Here is an 18,538-nt window from a genome sequence, read left to right on the forward strand (position 1 = left end):
TGCACGAGGGAATGGTGCGCTACCACAAAAATCATATTATTCTGCTCTTCCGAGGTCCATATATTCTTTCTAATACACAATGTTGCAGCTGATGATGGTTTATTACAGTCAGGACAAAAATCTGAAGAGGATGCCCTGAAAAGGATGCAAAGCTACAGTACATTTCACGGTGACGGACAGACTCTCTCAGCAATGCTTTTTCTTAGCAGCACCGAGAACCTAATGGCAGAACGAATTGCAATTCTGGGTGTCTTTTTCTTGTCTTCCTTTTGGGGAGGGGAGGGGAGGGACACTCCACACATTGTTCATTTGCACAGATGAAACCACAAAGCATGCAGGAGAACTAGTGAACACCCAGCACATGAGGAAGCAGCAACAGCACACAGAAAGCGGCCTTCCAGGGTGTCAGACCAACTGGTTCAGCACAAATACCAACTGGCCAAAGTCCTCTGGTTCTTCAGGTGGGGGAGATTGGCATTTTAAAGTCCTACCCCAGGGGTGCCAAAGGTTGAACCATGCAAAGCATGGGCTCTCCAGTCCCAGTTAGAACATATAAAACGAGATGTTCCTTTACCCAGCATGTAATTCATCCTGTGCAACTCCTTGCAACAGAATGCGGAGGTGGTGTCTGGCCTTAGATGCCTTTAAAAGGGGATTGGGCAGATTTATAGAAGAAACCACCATCACAGCTCACAAACTGTGACGGATCTCTGCAACATCCTGGTTTTAGAAGTGGGTTACCTCAGATGCAAGGGAGTGGCAACAAGATGTAGGTCTCTTGTTGTTTTGGGTGCTCCCGGAAGCATCTGGTGGGTCACTGCGACTAGGGTTGCTCTAGCCTGATCCAGAGGAACTCTTCTTATGTTCTGCATACTGATCTGTCTACAGCTGGGACCCCCAAACTGCAGTCCATATTTCATATCCAGCCCACCAACACATTCCAGCCTGCCTGCTGACCTGAGGCATTATTACACGTGTCCCCCACCTCTTCCTCCCTTTCCCCCGCTTTACGCACCACTATGCACCTTCCTCCACTTGAGGAAGCAACAGCTGGGAAGAGAGTCCAGACCAAGACCCCCGAACTCCCCAGCTGCACATCTTAGAGATACTTTTCTCTCACCATAAACATTCTTGGCGATGTAGCAAAATCAGGCATTCTCTATCATTGCTCTGCTGCTCCGTCAAAGCAAGACTGAGTGGTGGAGCCCTGGCAGTTGAAGGCTTGGCGACCCCTGATCGAGATCAATACTGTCCACTGATTGGCAGTGGCCTTTCCTACCAATTCTTGGAGATGCTGTCAGAGACCAAAGGGGACCCGAGATCAAAGAAGCAGCTCCACTGCTGAGCTATGGCCCTGCCCCTGACCTCTCACGGAACGTTTATTGCACTTTCATTGTCTTCAGTTTCATGATTCATCAGGCAGACTTAAGCCCTCCGTCTCCTGCTCACCTGGCAAGCAGCCCCAGGTTTTGGCACAATCAGCTAAGAATAGGGCTGTTACCCTGCACATGCCTGATCTCGTCTGATCTTGGAAGCTAAGCAGGGTCAGGCCTGGTCAGTACTTGGATGGGAGACCAAAAGGGAATACCGGGTGCTGTAGGCTTATACTGTAGTCTTTTGAGACTGAAGCTTGCCAACCAGGGCTGGGGTGGTTCAAAGCTGCTTTGCTCAGAACTCCCTAGAACTGAGCTCTCAAAGCATACATGGGAATATTTCTCCCCCCCCCACACACACACACACACTGTGCCTATTATCAGTTTCCCTATTATCAGGAACTTGACACCATCTGTACTAGTGCCAAAAACAATAAGTCTGGATGGTGGTGATTTTACCTTGACCAGAGAGAGAGAGAGAGAGAGAGAGAGAGAGAGAGGCGACACACAGGAATCACAGTCGCAACAACAGCTTGCTGTACTAGATGTCGCTTTAAGCTAAACACACACACACACACACACACACACACACACACACCCAAAATACAAAGCGATTTCACACTATGTCTTCATGGCAGAATGCTAAACTGAGCGAGAACATGGAAACACCACCCTAATGGGACACCAGCAGCCTGACAGTCTCCATCCATTAAAATCTATTTCTAGCCATAATGCAGAAGGGTAAGTGCCTGAGATATTTTTTTTTATTGCGGATTGCAGCTGCTAAAAAAGTAAAAGGGGGGAAATAAGACTAAACTGGCCTTTTAAAAAGGAAAGTGTTTGCTCCAAAATTTAAGGGAGAACCAAGGCAAGCAACCTTATCTCCAAGGACTTCCATGACATGGTTCCCAAGCTCCAGCACACTGATACAAAAGCAAAAATGTGCTTTCCAATTTCTATTCATTGCTCTCTGGTTGCTTTTCATGCTGTGCTCCAAGGAGCTCATAAACTTCATTGAAGTTCACTGGGGGTCCTCAATGACAGAACAAGAAAGGGAGGACACTCCTCCCTGGAAAGCCAGCTTGGTCACCACCTCCTCTGCAGACCCTCCTCTGCAATGTGCAGCTGCTAGGGAGACCTGGATGCATGCACACCTGAAAACATCCTGCTCTCTCATCTGCAATGGGCAGGTTTTCTGTGGTGGAGGAGCCTGTGTTTGGAACTGCATAACTAGGCATGGGGGGGAGACCCTCTGTGGCTGCCCAAGTCTGGAGAAGTAGCAGTTGGACAGGGGTGAAACTCTGGAGCACCACCACATGCCCTCCCACCCCGTCCCTTCCTGGCTTTTGTCTTGTGCGGCTTTGAGGTCATGTTGCTGAGAACTAGATGCCCCCAGGGGTTGTAGCTCTTCCCCAAGATGAATCCTTAAGTAGTGAACAAACACTACTCTCAGCCATTTCTGAACCACCTTCTAGGATCCACACCTAGCTAGGACTTCTCTCTTTCTAATTCTAACTAACCATTCTAGTCTGAACTAGAGATGGGTGAGCTCATGCAAAAGCGTATTCCTATGGGCCAAAATCAATCAATCGATCATCAATCAATGCATACAATCAAATTCACCAAATCTCCTGTTTGACTCATGATCACAACCTTGTGTTTGCTGGGATAACAGCTAAACCAGTGTTCTTCAACCTGTGGGTTGTGACCCCAGAGGGGTCACAAAGTATCATTTGGGGGGGGGGTCACAGCAACCTTTCAGAGCCTGTGCAAGCGAGGGCTTGGATCCAATCCAATCATGGTACTGCTGCCTTATCAAAACTGGGTTATTGATATGATCCTGCACAGCCTCTTCTCACTGTCTCATCCTGTAGCTTTCAAGGCTGGACCTGCTAAGGCTGCGACCTCACAGGGTTGTTGTGAAGGCACAAGGGGTAGAGGGAAACAGGAGTGGGGCAGGATATGCACTAAGTCTCCAGCCTCATACTTTGTTGGTTTGGCTTGTGGCAAACAAAAAGGGTTGAAGACCATTAAGCTAAACTAAGGGATGGGGAGCACTTGCAGGGGAGGAATGGCAGGCTAGAGGGGACACAGAAGCCTTTTGGCATGTACCACAACTTCCTGGAAAACACTCCTCTCAGGATGTTTTCACTTTTCACTTAGCCAGGCTTACTTACCGTGTCCAGACACAGACAGGTGGGGACTTAAAAAGTCCACCTGCAGGGCAGAGAGATTTGCCAGCACGTATCAGCAGGTGACTTCCTCTCTCCCCCCCCCCCATTTTATCTGGGGTCACAGGTTTTTGAATGCAGTTTGGCCCAGAGGCATGAGTGGGACAAGTAACCCATTGCTCACATGGTGCTTCACTGTCTGCACATAAGAACATAAGAACAGCCCCACTGGATCAGGCCATAGGCCCATCTCGCCCAGTTTCCTGTATCTCACAGCGGCCCACCAAATGCCCCAGGGAGCACACCAGATAACAAGAGACCTCATCCTGGTGCCCTCCCTTGCATCTGGCATTCTGACATAACCCATTTCTAAAATCAGGAGCTTGCGCATACACATCATGGCTTGTACCCCGTAATGGATTTTTCCTTCAGAAACTTGTCCAATCCCCTTTTAAAGGCATCCAGGCTAGACGCCATCACCACATCCTGTGGCAAGGAGTTCCACAGACCAACCTGTGCACTGGAGAACTGGATCACAGCCGCTGTCTAGATGTGCGCGTTATAGCCAGGACCCCCCAGGCTTCCTCTGCAACTGGAACCATCTCTGCTCGTCACTCACTCACTCTCTCACACACAACCCTTCAAGCGCGGAAAGCTGCTCCACATGCTTTTCATACACTCCAAACTAATGATAATGACATTATAATAGATCCTATAATATCATTTTTATACAGCTTAATGCAACCTTTGTTACCGTTGCTAAGAGGCAAAGAGAAGAGGAAAGAGAATACCTTTTAAGTTCTGCCGGAGAAAATCAGCAGCGATGCCTCTTTCAATTTAGTGAGACAGGCTAAATGGATTCATTTGGATCTCCAGCAGGTAGATGGAGGGGGGGGCAAAAAGTGGGAGGGGGAGAGCACAGTTCTTTACAGAACAGGTGGGCATCACAAAGCCTGGAATGTTTCACTGTGTAGGGCTTAACCATGCTCTAGTGATTGACACCCATTGACCCAGGTCCAGCCCACTCCCCCTTCCTGTTAAATGGGTCCACTTGGGCCAGAAACAGGAGAGGGAAGGGAGGTCTATCCCTTCACCCATCCGCAGGAATATCCTACGTCGCTGCATGTTAGCGTGAAAGGCCCCAATGTCACTTTGGGAAATGCAGTGTTCCCAAGGGCCACTGGGACATTTCCACCTAGCATGCTAATAGGTGACACACCAAGGTGCCAAAGAGACTTCCAGGTCAATCCTATGCATGTCTACTCAGAAGTAAGTCCCACTGAATTTGGTGGGGCTTGCTCCCAGGAAAGCATACACAGAAATGCAGCCTTCACATCTTCACCCAAGTCAGCGGTTTACCTGTCATGAACATTCTTTAGGTAACCTTTGTACCACAGCATGTGGGGTTCTCTGTTCATGCGTCAGAAACATCTAGAACTTTAGGTATCTGGATCTGCCCCTCCCTTTGAGCAGGCAGTCCTTGCACCTGAGTAAGCTCCCTCTCCAGTCCCCCCCTTCTTTTTCTTTCCTTATTTACTTTCCAGTACTGATGCAGTCATGCCAACAGGGTGTGTGCTGCATCTTGCAGTGGGGAGGGCAGTCACAGAGGTCTTCTCAGGCAAGGGAACATTTGTTCTCTTATCTCAGGGCTGCACTGCAGTTGCACCGGCATTGGAAACCAGGATAGGATTGGGCCTCTACTTACTTAGGACCCAATCCCATCCAATTTTCCAGAGCCGGTGCAACTGTGCCAGTGGGGCATGAGCTGCATCCTGTGGTGGGGAGGAAGTCACCGAGGCCTCCTCAAGTTATGGGAACATTTGTTCCCTTACCACGGGGCTGCATTGCGGCTGCACTGGTGCTGGAAAGTTGGATAGGATTGGGCTTTTACTTAGGGCACAATCCTAACCCCTTATGTCAGTGCTTTCCAGCACTGGCATAGCGATGCCAATGGGATGTGTGCTGCATCCTGCAGTTGGGTGTCACTCACGGAGGCCTCCTCAAAGTAAGGGAAAGTTTGTTCGCTTACCTCGGAGCTGCATTGCCCTTACGTCAGTGCTGGAAAGCACTGACATAAGGGGTTAGGATTGCGCCCTTACTTACTTAAGTATTGATATAATGCCTTGCTCACAGATTCACAGCAGTTACATAGGCAGGCTGACCATAAACCCCATTGCCTCCCATAGCCTTTTGGCAGGTCCTGTTCCATGAGAGAGACTCATGGAACCCTCCATTCCTTCGTAGTAGAACTGTCGCCATCCTGGCTTTGCGAGTTCTTGTGTTCTGAAAACTTTCACAGACAGCTGCAAATCAAGTCTCAAGATGCTGTCCATTTTTGCCAGCCAACTCCTCTGCATTCCTTCACACTCCTCCACAGAGATCCGTAAGTGGACGCTGTATGCCACATCCTAGATGTGAGGAGAGGATCATGTGGTGTGATGGTTCTCTCTGGTTTTGAAATGCTTTGTGTGGGTGCATTTGAAGGAGGTGATGCTGGGCACTGAGAAACCATATGGTTTTCAGACACAATCCATTAATAGGGCCTGGCAACCATCTATAACCTTGAAGGTGCCTCACCTCCCCTGTGGAGTATTTTAAACCTGGGAATTTGGATCAAGGGGCCAGCAAGACTGGGTCCTAAGCAATCAGAGAGAAAGGGAAACTCCATCAGCCTCCTGAGACCAAACCAAACTTTATTTACCCTCCATGTTCCAGGACAGCCATGCACCCCCTCCACTTGGAGGCGAAAAAGGTGTGAGACACTAGATGCTGCTTCCAATATAAAGCTTTCCAAGAGGTTCATTCCAACTCCTAGGTGGGGTGGCGAGACATTAATGTCTCTGAAAGCCATGTGCATCCCTTCCCTTTTTCATATTTGAAGGTCAAAAACATCCCTTGAACAAAGACTAATGCGATTAAGATTCCCTAGGCAGATGTGTTAAATTTTAGAGAAAGGTCTGTGATTAACTTTAGTGATATTTCAGGATTTTTTTTTTTAAAAAGCTAAGTATGCCTCAAAATGGGGAAACAACAAAGGCGATAAAAAACCGCCTGCCTGAATTTATTGTTCAAAGAGAACGCAAATTACAACAGCAGGAGAGAAGAGGGAGCTTCAGCTGGCCTTAAACCGCCTCTCCAAGTCAGCCCCCTGCCACTCCTCTAATGGAGGCTGTGTGTAGTTTGATCCGTTCCCAACCAGCAGAGTTATGGCTGTGTCAGCGCTTTCTATTACAAATGACTGTCATCACTGCTCCTATACAGCCACTGCACCAGGAGGGCCAGAGATTTAAACCTCCCCCCCCCCCCCAAAAAAAAACAACTCACTACATATCTTCTCAATCTCACACAGGCAAGCATCATACCTTAACTAGCTCCTAAACCAGTTGTTTCCCAAAGTGTGGGTCAGGACCCACCAGTGGGTCAGGACCTGATGGTAGTCAGGAGTGAAACTGAAACAGACAAGCTGAGAGCTGCCCAGGAAAATGTATTGAATCCTACACACACACACACACACACACACACACACACACACAAATAGGTTCTTTTTGTGTCAGCCTAGAAAAGAGACGCCTGAGGGGAGACATGATTGAGACATACAAAATTATGCAGGGGATGGACAGAGTGGATAGGGAGATGCTCTTTACGCTCTCACTTAACACCAGAACCAGGGGACATCCACTCAAATTGAGTGATGGGAGAGTTAGGACAGACAAAAGAAAATATTTCTTTACTCAGCATGTGGTTGGTCTGTGGATCCTTGTCACAGGATGTGGTGATGGCGTCTGGCCTGGATGCCTTTAAAAGGGGACTGGACAAGTTTCTGAAGGAAAAATCCATTACGGGGTACAAGCCATGATGTGTGCACGCAACCTCCTGATTTTGGAGGTGGACTATGTCAGAATGCCAGATGCAAGGGAGGGCACCAGGATGTAGGTCTCTTGTTATCTGGGGTGCTCCCTGGGGCATTTGGTGGGCCGCTGTGAGATACAGGAAGCTGGACTAGATGGGCCTATGGCCTGATCCAGTGGGGCTGTTCTTATGTTCTTAACTACAATTCCCAGGAAGCCTTGCAGGTATCTTGTTATCTGGTGTGCTCCGTGGGGCATTTGGTGGGCCACTGTGAGATACAGGAAGCTGGACTAGATGGGCCTATGGCCTGATCCAGTGGGGCGGTTCTTATGTTCTTATGTGTGGTGCTCTGTCAACATGTACTTGTGGCCCATGAGTGTAGGGCAGAAGCGTAACTAGGGTGGAGCCTGAGGGGCACCTGCCGCAGGTGCTGTGCCAAGTGGGGTGCATGACTTCCTATAAGGCTCCCTAGTTTTGCTGGTGGTTTCCTGTCCCCGGTTTCTTCTTCAAAGGGGAGCCTCCACTGGAGAAGGAAAAGGGTGCAAAGCCACCAGCACCCCCTCCTCTGGGAAGAATCTGTAAATGACATCACAATGTCATGTGATATTGTGACATCACTGCCCTCTGTTTGTGGGCATCAAGTCATGTAGAAGTGGTGGGGGGGGGAGATCAGAGTACTGACCCAGGTATTTTCAAATAGGGAGACATACAAACATAAAATTAGCAATGGCGAGACCCCACCTGAAATTCTGCAATCTCAAGGAACATTTACAAGGAAAAGGAAGGAAAGGGGGGATGCAATGACAGACAAACGGATGAGGAGAGACCAGTGGTTCTCACACATTTAGCACCAGGACCCGCTTTTTAGAATGAGAATCTGTCAGGACCCACCAGCAGTTATGTCATGACCGGAAGTGGCATCGTCAAGCAGGGAAATTCTTAACAATTGTAGGCTGCAGTCCTACCCACACTTACCCAGAAGTAAGTCCCATTGACTATCTTTGTTAAAAGAATATACATAGTAGCTTGTTAAAAGTACAAGTCTGTCACATTTCCCCAAATGCAGTCACATAGTATGGGAGCATCAAATCAAATACATTAAAAATGAAATATTGAAATGAATGGGGGCCCACCAGAAATTGGCTCGCGACCCACTTAGTGGGTGCCGACCCACAGTTTGAGAAACACTGGGAGAGACCGTGTTAAAATCTGAGCATACCCAGGAAGGCCTGTGAATATACTAATGCACTGAGGTGCTTTTTTAGGCGCAAGGGGACCTGATCCATACAAAAACCAGGATCAATACATACACGGAGATCAGCATTCATTTATTTGCTTTAAGTGGCCTGCCAGGCCCAGACTAAGGCAAACACCACCCCTCTCTCTGCAAAGCCAAAGTATTTACTGCCGGTTTCTCTCCACTGACCTTGAAGTGCCTGATGAGAACAGTTTCCCTGACAATAAATCTGCAAGCAGGGGGCAATGAACCACTTGCCTTCAGGGGTGCCAAGTTCATCCAACCAAGGAGGTGCCTGCATGGCTGTTGAGAGTTTTGCAAGTGGGTGCTATTGTGGACCCTTTTCCTGAACTGCATTTGTAGTCTGATCAAAAACTACCTTGAGTACTCCCCAAGTGGAAAGGAAGGAGAATCCTGACAGCCAGGATAGTTTAGTCGCTCAGAAGTCAGACTTAAATTTGGAAGATCCAGGTTCAGGTCCCTGCTCAGTCATGCAGCTTCCTAGAGGACCTTGGGCCAGTCACACTCTCTCAGACTCATCTACCTCACAGGGGTGTTGTGAGGCCAAAAGGAGGAGAACTATGTATACCATGCTGAAGGAGAGAGGGTGCTATAAAAATGTGAAAAAATAAGTAATACAGGTGATCCTTTATCTGCGGGTTCAAAACCCATTGGTCTGACTCAAGTGTCAGGTTCCTAACCTATGCTGGAGTGCCTCACCTGACGTTCCGGACATGACTGGAAGCAAAAACTGGACATGCCTTTCTAAGACCTCCAGGAGGCCTTTGGAGGCTTTCTGAGACTTGGGGAGGTTGCACAAGGCCTCAGAAAGTCTCCCATCCATGGGAGATGGACCCCACCTGCAGATTCAAAATGATCCACAGATACTGAGGTCCAATTGTAAATAAATAACTGCCCCCCCCCCCCCAAAAAAAAAACACCCATGGTTTGATTTGGTTTCACTCCCAATGCTTCACTTTGGGGCATTTGATGTGGCAGAAAAGTATCTGGGACAGGCAATATATTTCAGAAAGGTACTGTTAGAACAGGTTGTAGTTCAGTGGTAGAGCCCTTACCTGGAATGCAGAAGACTTGAGGTCCAATTCTAGGCAGGACAAGGCAGAGAACTACAGCACTGTGGGGGTGTTTCAACACTTTCCCATACTGGTATTACCCTGCACATGCCCAATCTCATCTGATCTTGGAAGCTAAGCAGGGTCAGGCCTGGTTAGTTCTTGGATGGGAGACCGCCTGGGAATACCGGGTGCTGTAGGCTTATACCATAGTCTTTCGAGACTGACGGTTGCCAACCATTGCCTGTTCTGGAACCCGGAACAATGCTGCTGTGGGAACAGCATGTTGCTGCAAGCTTCTCGTGTATGTCCCACCTGGCAGGCTGCTTCCATGCCACAAAGGGAACATGAGAAGGGACCCTGGGAGAGATATCTAAGTGAAGAACCTGCATACAGGGCTGTGTACTGATGGATGTTTTTGTTTTGTTCGTTTTTCCCCCAGAGATGCAAAGGCAGCATGAGGGAGCCATCAGTCCTCACAGCAGCTACACTAATGTTTGTTCTGCCTCACTGTAAATAGGCAAAGCAGGTTTCTGAAGTCCCTGAAAACCTGCAAATGCTGTTTGACTAGAGATAACAACAGGGCTGAACAAAAATTAAATGTGTACACCGTGGACAAGGACAGCTGTCATGTACCCCCGTGAATGTGTACACAGCCTTTGCGCCACCATGTAGGAGCCACACAGCCATCCCCATTAACATCTCATGGTGACCCAGTAACCGGGAGTGCTGGATGAAGCTTTTGCAGTGGCCATGGGAGACTGGCATCCCTGTAGTGTCTCACACTTCTTGCAGACAATGTTTGGCTCCGTTTGCTGCATAAATCCTGACTGCCACTATGTGAGTTTCTCTGCCCCCTGCTCTTTGTCATTTGGTGGTAGCTGGGTCAGGGAAACTCATGGGCACATGAGGAGTCATGCTAAATGAAGAGGCAGAGACAGGGATCTTGCCACAAGGGTGTCAATTCCAGCAGCAAGCAACTTGTGGTCTCCTGCCTTCTGTTTAAGACGCACTTCCTTCTTCTTGGCAAAGGAGAGACTCTGAGGCCGCAATCCTAACTTTCCAGCGCTGACTTAAGGGCAATGCAACTCCGAAGGAAGGAAACAAACATTGCCTTACCTTGAGGAGGCCTCCATGACTGCCCCTAACTGCAGGATGAAGCACGTGCCCCAGTGGCACAGCCTATGCCAGTGCTGGAAAGTTGGTTAGGATTGCACTCCGAGTCAAGCAGTGTAGCTCACCAGTGCTATACATGCTGCCTGACAGCAGTGCCCCAACAGGCTCATGGCCACAGTCTTCGTTTTGCCAGCGCTGAGACCCGAGATTGTGCAAACGGAGAGACAAGGACAAACATGGGAGTGTCAACGTGCAAAGTGCACATTCTGTTGCTGTGTGCTGGTCGCCCCCGCGCCATCCCTCGTCCCCAGCCCCATCTGCTCCGCTTCCAGTAACTACGACGCAGCGTCCCATCTGCTCCTCAGGCTGGAATCTACACAGTCCAAATTAATGTTTATCCACAGACTCCAGGAAGGCAATTTGTTGTGACTTCTTTTCTTTAGAAGCGGAAGCAGACAACTGGGAGGGTCTCACTAGGTTACCACCCACAGCGGTGATGGTTTGTGCCTTACTCCCTTAAATTTTTAAAAAGTCAACCTTGCCCATAGAAAAGAGCTTCCTTCCAAGCCATCTGATACTGTCCTTTGGCCAATTAGCCTGAAACGACAGACGCTTCGAGCAGCCTCACAAAGACGCTTTTTTGCAAATGCAGAAAGAGGCGCAATATGTTAATCGGTTTACTAGTGGCGTAACTTCTAAGCCGTTCCTCCGCTCCCAGCCGCAGTCTCATTTTGCAGAAATTGGCCAAAATTAGCCACAGAGTAGATGAACTTTTCCTCCTCTTTCCATCAATAAAAGGCCATTAAAAATCCTCTTGGAGTTTGACTGGAGCATTTACTGCCAGTGATTCCGCACACACTTGCAAACCCGCCATTGCCAACAGTGTATTAGCGAAATTCCCAGTCAAACTGCATTGAACTCTAAAACAGCAGCTGGGGAGTGTGTGTTTGTGGGTGCTTAAGTGGCAATTTAACGTAAAAGCACCAGTGCAAACCCCCCCCTTTTTGGCTCCTCCCTGCCAGTCAAGAAACAGCAGCAGTGATGGCAAGAACGAGACAGGGAGAGTCACAAAACATTAAAACGGCCTCAATCAATCAGACCAAATCCATCTTGTTCAACCTTTTGATTCTCATCCCACGGCTCTGGAGGTTCCTTGGGCAGGAAGGTGAAGGCCTTCCTCTATGGGACCTCAGCCACTGGAACTCAAAGGTACACTTCCTCAAGCGCACGGTGTTTGCTTTAACTATCATAGCTGTCCCACTGGCTGCCTCCAACGACTACAGCCATGCTTGCATGTGAAGGGCCCGCTTCCCCCTTCTGCGACCCCTCTCGCCCTCAGCTGGCACTTGGATGCCACGACCCCTGCAATGCCACAATCTTAAGCCACACAGAAGGGGCAGGCAACCTTGGTTGGAGGCACAGCCCAAGGCCAATAATTCTGCAAACCCCTTCTACCTCTCATCATTTTGCCTTGTGCAGTCACATTGGCTGTAAGAATAGTGAGTGTCTCTGGGCACAATCCTAACCAGCTCTACTCAGAAGTAAGTCCTGTTGTGTTCAATGGCACTTAGTCCCAGGAAAGTAAAGTTAGGATTGCAGTCTCTGCCTCTTCTTGTGCGTGTGTGTGTGGGGGGGGGGCTTGTTCTATCTTTTAATGTGTTATAGGAAGATTGAGATTTCATATAGGCTTCCTTGGGCTCAAGGAACACAATTAACCCCCCCCCCCCCAGCCCTCAAGACTTTGCCCTGCCTTTTCTCCTTCTAAGGATCTTGTCTCTTGCCTCCTGCTAATTAGCTTTCCTTAGAGCCCCATTATTTTGTCCTTGGTAGAATTGGAATGAACGCAATAATTCAGCGTTTCTCAACTGTGGGGCAAGACCCACCAGGTGGGCTATGTAGCACCCAGCTCAACCACCACTGAAAATACAGAGCTGGAAATAGAGGATACAGAGCTGCTGGGCAGGGTGAGTTCCTAGTGGGAGAGGAACCTGGTGCTTTGCCCTGAATCGGTGGGAAAATGGGACGCTGGAAAGGGGGGGAAATTGTGCGGTTGGAGAAGGATTCAAGTCTTCCTTCTGCTTTGACTTCTGAGCCAGAATGTTTGAATTCTAAGCTATGCAAAATAACAGCATGAGTGTGCTGTGTCATGGGGCCTTTGGATGACCGTAGCATGAGTCTGGAGCCTAGACTGATGACGTAGCTTCCAAGTTAACAACACCACTTCCGGTGGCCCCCGACAGATTGCCATTTTGAAAACTGGGTCCCGTTGCTAAAAAAAAAGTTTGAGAAACACTGAGGCTGTATTTAAATTGTTTTGAGAAACAATTTAAAGCTGGAGTTGGCCACATTTTCGGACAAAGGAGATGGACATTCAGCAATGATGTCATCACCAAAGTCCCGGGTTGCCAAGCTTACTCATAAGTTTATATTCTTTTAGAGACTGTTGTAATTTGGTTTACATGTTTTTTATGCCAATAAAGGTGTTTTGATTGGGTTGCCAAGCTTCTGGAAGTGGCTGTGTAGAGCTCGACTTGGGAGGCAAAACTTCCTGCCCAATTTGCCACACGCCAAATGGAATGGCAGAGCCCTTGGGTCACACTACCTGAAAACCATTGTGTTTACAGATGTTTTTGTTGTGGGAGGAGGAGGAAGGGGAACACTTCTGAAATCCCCCCCTAAAAAAAAAACTGCTCTACAGGGAAAATAATGTCAAAAGCTAATTGATTGCTGGCATACACAGCCTGTCACCCAACCACACTCGCAATCTATCATATTGTCCCCTTGGACTTAATTATCCCAAATTTGCAACAAATCACACCAATGAAACTATGATAAGCATGAACAAATCTTCCCTCTACTTACTTCAAAAGCGAGTGTTAATTGCAAGCCTTCAAGGTTTGCAGAAATATTCCAGGGTGGCATGATTTGTATGATGGCTTTATCTCTGGGGCTCCTTCATTCACCCCCTTGCAAAGGCAGTGGCATGATGGCATGGGAGTGATGGCATGGGAGGTGCCCCTGTTTGCAAAGCATGCATGCCAACAAGAAAAGGTAAACAGACACACCCTCCAAGCCATCACTCACAGCTTTTGCAGGGGAGTAAATGAAGGAGCCAGGGAATGCACCGGCAGGTCCTTGCAAGGAATGCATGTCCCTAAAGTGTTCAGGAAATTCCCCTTGGCTGCCAAGAACAGAAGCTCAAACAAGTAAACCTTCTCTATATGCACAAAAAGTCTTTTTAATTACAGAAGCTCAAGGGGGAAAGAAGAAAAGGCTAGATCTAAATGCCACCCAATTTTGATCCAGGTTGCGGGATTTCCCCCCCCCCCCTTCTGCCTTGCCCAGGGCCCATGTCTCATTGTCATCAAAAGCAATTATCATAAATTGAAAGCTAAGTTCCTAAAGCTCTTAGGATGGACAGTAAAATCTCAGTTAATTCTTGGCAAATATTAATTGAGTCCTTTGACATTAAAAGGGGGAGGGGCCCTTTGAGATATGCAGGAACACAGAGCCGTTTCTCCCCACTCTGCAGAAACGCCAGACCCCTGGCATCGCTAATTGGGAGGATTTCAGCATTCCAAAAGACTGGCTTCAGAGTTGGCAATACCCAGCAAAGCATCACCATGAGAACTGGACCAGGGACCTCCTGGCTCATGCACTAACAGCATGCTTTCACAAACACCACACAGCGTTTCTATAGTGCTTTCTATGTATGCAGAATGTTTCACATGGTGCAGCAGCCCAGTGACTTTGAGTCTGAGCTGCATAAGAACATAAGAACAGCCCCACTGGATCAGGCCATAGGCCCATCTAGTCCAGTTTCCTGTATCTCACAGCGGCCCACCAAATGCCCCAGGGAGCACACCAGATAACAAGTGACCTGCAAGGCCTCCTGGGAATTGTAGTTAAGAACATAAGAACAGCCCCACTGGATCAGGCCATAGGCCCATCTGGTCCAGCTTCCTGTATCTCACAGCGGCCCACCAAATGCCCCAGGGAGCACACCAGATAACAAGAGACCTGCATCCTGGTGCCCTCCCTTGCATTGGCATTCTGACATAGCCCATTTCTAAAATCAGGAGGTTGCACATACACATCATGGCTTGTAACCCGTAATGGATTTTTCCTCCAGAAACTTGTCCAATCCCCTTTTAAAGGCGTCCAGGCCAGAGGCCATCACCCCATCCTGCGGCAAGGAGTTCCACAGACCAACCACACGCTGAGTAAAGAAATATTTTCTTGTGTCTGTCCTAACCCTCCCAACGCTCAATTTTAGTGGATGTCCCTTGGTTCTGGTATTATGTGAGAGTGTAAAGAGCATCTCTCTATCCACTCTGTCCATCCCCTGCATAATTTTTATGTCTCAATCATGACCAAATTTGGACCTCCCCAGTTTTGAATCTCATCTCTGGCATGAACCCATGGAGTGGCCTTGGAAAAGTTAGTCCCTTGTAGCCTCAGTCTTCCCCATCTGTAACATGGTGATGATAATACCTGCTCACCCTACAGGGTTGTCTTCAGGAAAACATCAAGATAATGACGGTGAGGAGCTTTGCTCCAAGACAAATGTGACCAGGTTCGGTTATCAAGGTTTCCAGGTCATGCCTGGGTCTTTTGCCCATTTAGCTCATTTACCCAGCATGCTCGGTTTCCTTGTCCATCTCTCACTTCCCCACATGCTGTAACCCTTGGACTGATACAGGCATGGATCCCATATCCACAGTTTCAATTGCCTCTCTCCCACCCCCATTAATAACCCTTTTTTACCCAGCCCACAGGTGCACACATTTGATCCCTGTTGTGTACATGCAACATTGGGCAGAAATGGCATTTTTAAAATGCTTACCGGCAAGTGTTTCTTGCTAAGAAAGAGGGTGCTATTTCTTGCTTAGAATAGGGTCGCTAATAATACAAGCATCCCCATATCCGTGGGGGGATCTGTGGAATGAATCCCCTGTGGATAGGAGGGTATGTCCTTATCCCTGGGTATGAAGGGTATGCCTTCACCCTGGGGCATCTGGTGGGGCTGCTGTGAGATACAGGAAGCTGGACTAGATGGGTCTATGGCCTGATCCATTGGGGCTGTTCTTATGTTCTTACCCCAGCCACCAAATGACTCTGTCTTTGGACAGACCGTTCCTCAGTGCCCCTTAAATTTTAGGTCACTGGCTATTGGAGCTTTCTGGCAAAGGCAGCCCTGATCCCACTGACTGCTTATGACCCAGAGCAGACGGCCACACATGCAATGCCCATCCATCTCCACAAAATAAATGAGAACGCAGCAAGACATTTAATTTGTAGATCAGGATGGAAGGAAAAGTGAGTCATGGCCCCTTGATCCGGTCATGAGTTGATGACTGCCCTTCAGCCTCCAAAGTACCATTGAACCAGGAAGTTGTCAGGTGATAAATGAGCTCCTGTCCCAGGGACTGAGAGCATAAACAAGCCTTTCTGAAGAGTGCAGTTTGAGAAGACACCCAAAGAAAAATCCCAAGGGGGAGTCCTTCAAGCAGCTTTCTCTCAGTGCCTGCTCTCACCCCAGTGAGAGAACGTCTCAGTGACGTTCACCGAAGATTCCTACCGTGACATCTAGAGGGTTTCGCTCTCCGTCAGACACTCTCTTCAGTGCTGCTGACACATCAGCATCCCACCACACTGCGCACTGATCAACCAATGCTTGAGCACCAAAGTAGGAAAAGCACTCACTACAATTAAGTGCTGGACACACGCAGGGCTACCAGTTTTTCCCCCCATTCACAGGGTGAGCTGCCTGATTCATTGGCTCTCTCTGCAGGCCGCCTTTTGTCCCAGGCATTCAACAGGATGTTTTAATCTTCCCCTGGGTAACTTTCAAATAGCCACGTTGCCCTTCAGTTCTTTAGCCGTCATGTGCTGGGCCTCCTCTGTGTGCGATGCCAGAGCCCTGGCTGAATCCCTCTCCCTCTTTCTCACCCACCATGGGGGCTGCCTCTAAATACAGCACTTGCATGCAGCAAATGAAGTGCAAGGGAACGGTCGTTTATAATAGAACGGCTAGTGGCAACGCACAAGCTCATGGTTCAGAACTCCTTCTGGGAGCAAATGCTGTCGTGTCCCAAGGAGACTGGAAATGTCAGCTTCCCAAATACAGGCAGGCTCTTGTATCCATAGGGGTTCTGTTCCACCACCACCCATAGATTCAGAACCGTGGATACAGAGAGGTACCTGTATAGATATTGCCCCCACATGCCTCCTACATGCCCATTACTGTATCTCTTTTTTATGTAGAAGCTCAGGGTGCTTCTTGATTAACCACCTTCTTTAGCTGAACATGAAGGCTTGCACACTAGAGCAGTGATTTTCAACCTTTTTAATCTCATGACACACTGACAAGACACTAAAATTGTCAAGGCACACCATCAGTTTTTTTGACAATTGACAAGGCATAACACACTGACAATAGTGGCTCTCATCCCCCAGTAGCCCTACTAACAAATGATATTTCCCCAAATTCCTGTGGCACACCTGCAGACCGTCTGCGACACACCAGTGTGCCACAGCACAGTGGTTGAAAATGGCTGCACTAGAGGATGACTCTCTGTAGCATGCAGGCTACTTGCCTGCACTTTGGGCTCTTCAGATAAGGAAGATTGACAAAAACACTCATGCTGAAAGCACTTCTCCATTATAAAGGCACAACCCTTTGGAGGAAGGGCAGGATAAACGAGTGAAATAAGAACATAAGAACAGCCCCATTGGATCAGGCCATAGGCCCATCTAGTCCAGCTTCCTGTATCTCACAGCGGCCCACCAAATGCCCCAGGGAGCACACCAGATAACAAGAGACCTCATCCTGGTGCCCTCCCTTGCATCTGGCATTCTGACATAGCCCATTTCTAAAATCAGGAGGTTGCACATCATGGCTTGCAACCCGTGATGGATTTTTCCTCCAGAAACCTGTCCAATCCCCTTTTAAAGGCGTCCAGGCCAGACGCCATCACCACGTCCTGTGGCAAGGAGTTCCACAGACCAACCACATGCTGAGTAAAGAAAGATTTTCTTTTGTCTGTTCTAACCCTCCCAACACTCAATTCTAGTGGATGTCCCCTGGTTCTGGTGTTATGTGAGAGTGTAAAGAGCATCTCCCTATCCACTCTGTCCATCCCCTGCATAATTTTGTATGTCTCAATCATGTCCCCCCTCAAGCGTCTCTTTTCTAGGCTGAAGAGGCCCAAACGCCGTAGCCTTTCCTCATAAGGAAGGTGCCCCAGCCCAGTCATCATCTTAGTCGCTCTCTTTTGCACCTTTTCCATTTCCACTATGTCCTTTTTGAATAAGGATTCTCTAAATATCTTAAAGTATTGTAGGCCGCAATCCGAACCAAACTTCTAGCACTGACACAGCTGTGCCAATGTGGCATACCTGCAACCTGCAGTGGGGAGGCAGTCAAGGGGGCCTCCTCAAGGTAAGGGCATGTTTGTCACCTTACCTTGGGGCTGCATTGGGGTGAAGTCAGTGCTCAAAAGTTGGTTAGGATTGCGCCCATAGTAACACAATGGACCTACTGCAGCATCACACATGATGCTCTCTGCTGGTTCCTTTTCTTGAGCAGTGGTCAGGGCAGAGGGTGGAAAACAACCGGGGGGGAGGGGGGAGAAGAGAAGCAAACTAATTAGCTGGTGTTGGCAGAGCTTTTTGCACATTCCAAGTGCCATTAAGTTCTAAGTGTTATTAATCTGC

General features: G+C 48.4%; 1 protein-coding gene and 1 pseudogene across 1 annotated transcript in view; one reads left to right on the plus strand and one right to left on the minus strand.

Annotated features, from left to right (window-relative positions):
* The window catches only part of CSMD2 (CUB and Sushi multiple domains 2), a 594,109-nt gene that overhangs the window by 316,793 nt on the left and 258,778 nt on the right, over positions 1-18,538 (minus strand). The window lies entirely within an intron of this gene.
* Positions 9,788-9,906, plus strand: LOC136662045 (5S ribosomal RNA; annotated as a pseudogene).

This window comes from Tiliqua scincoides, chromosome 10 (assembly GCF_035046505.1).
Source record: "Tiliqua scincoides isolate rTilSci1 chromosome 10, rTilSci1.hap2, whole genome shotgun sequence".
In the NCBI taxonomy this organism is placed as follows: domain Eukaryota; kingdom Metazoa; phylum Chordata; class Lepidosauria; order Squamata; family Scincidae; genus Tiliqua; species Tiliqua scincoides.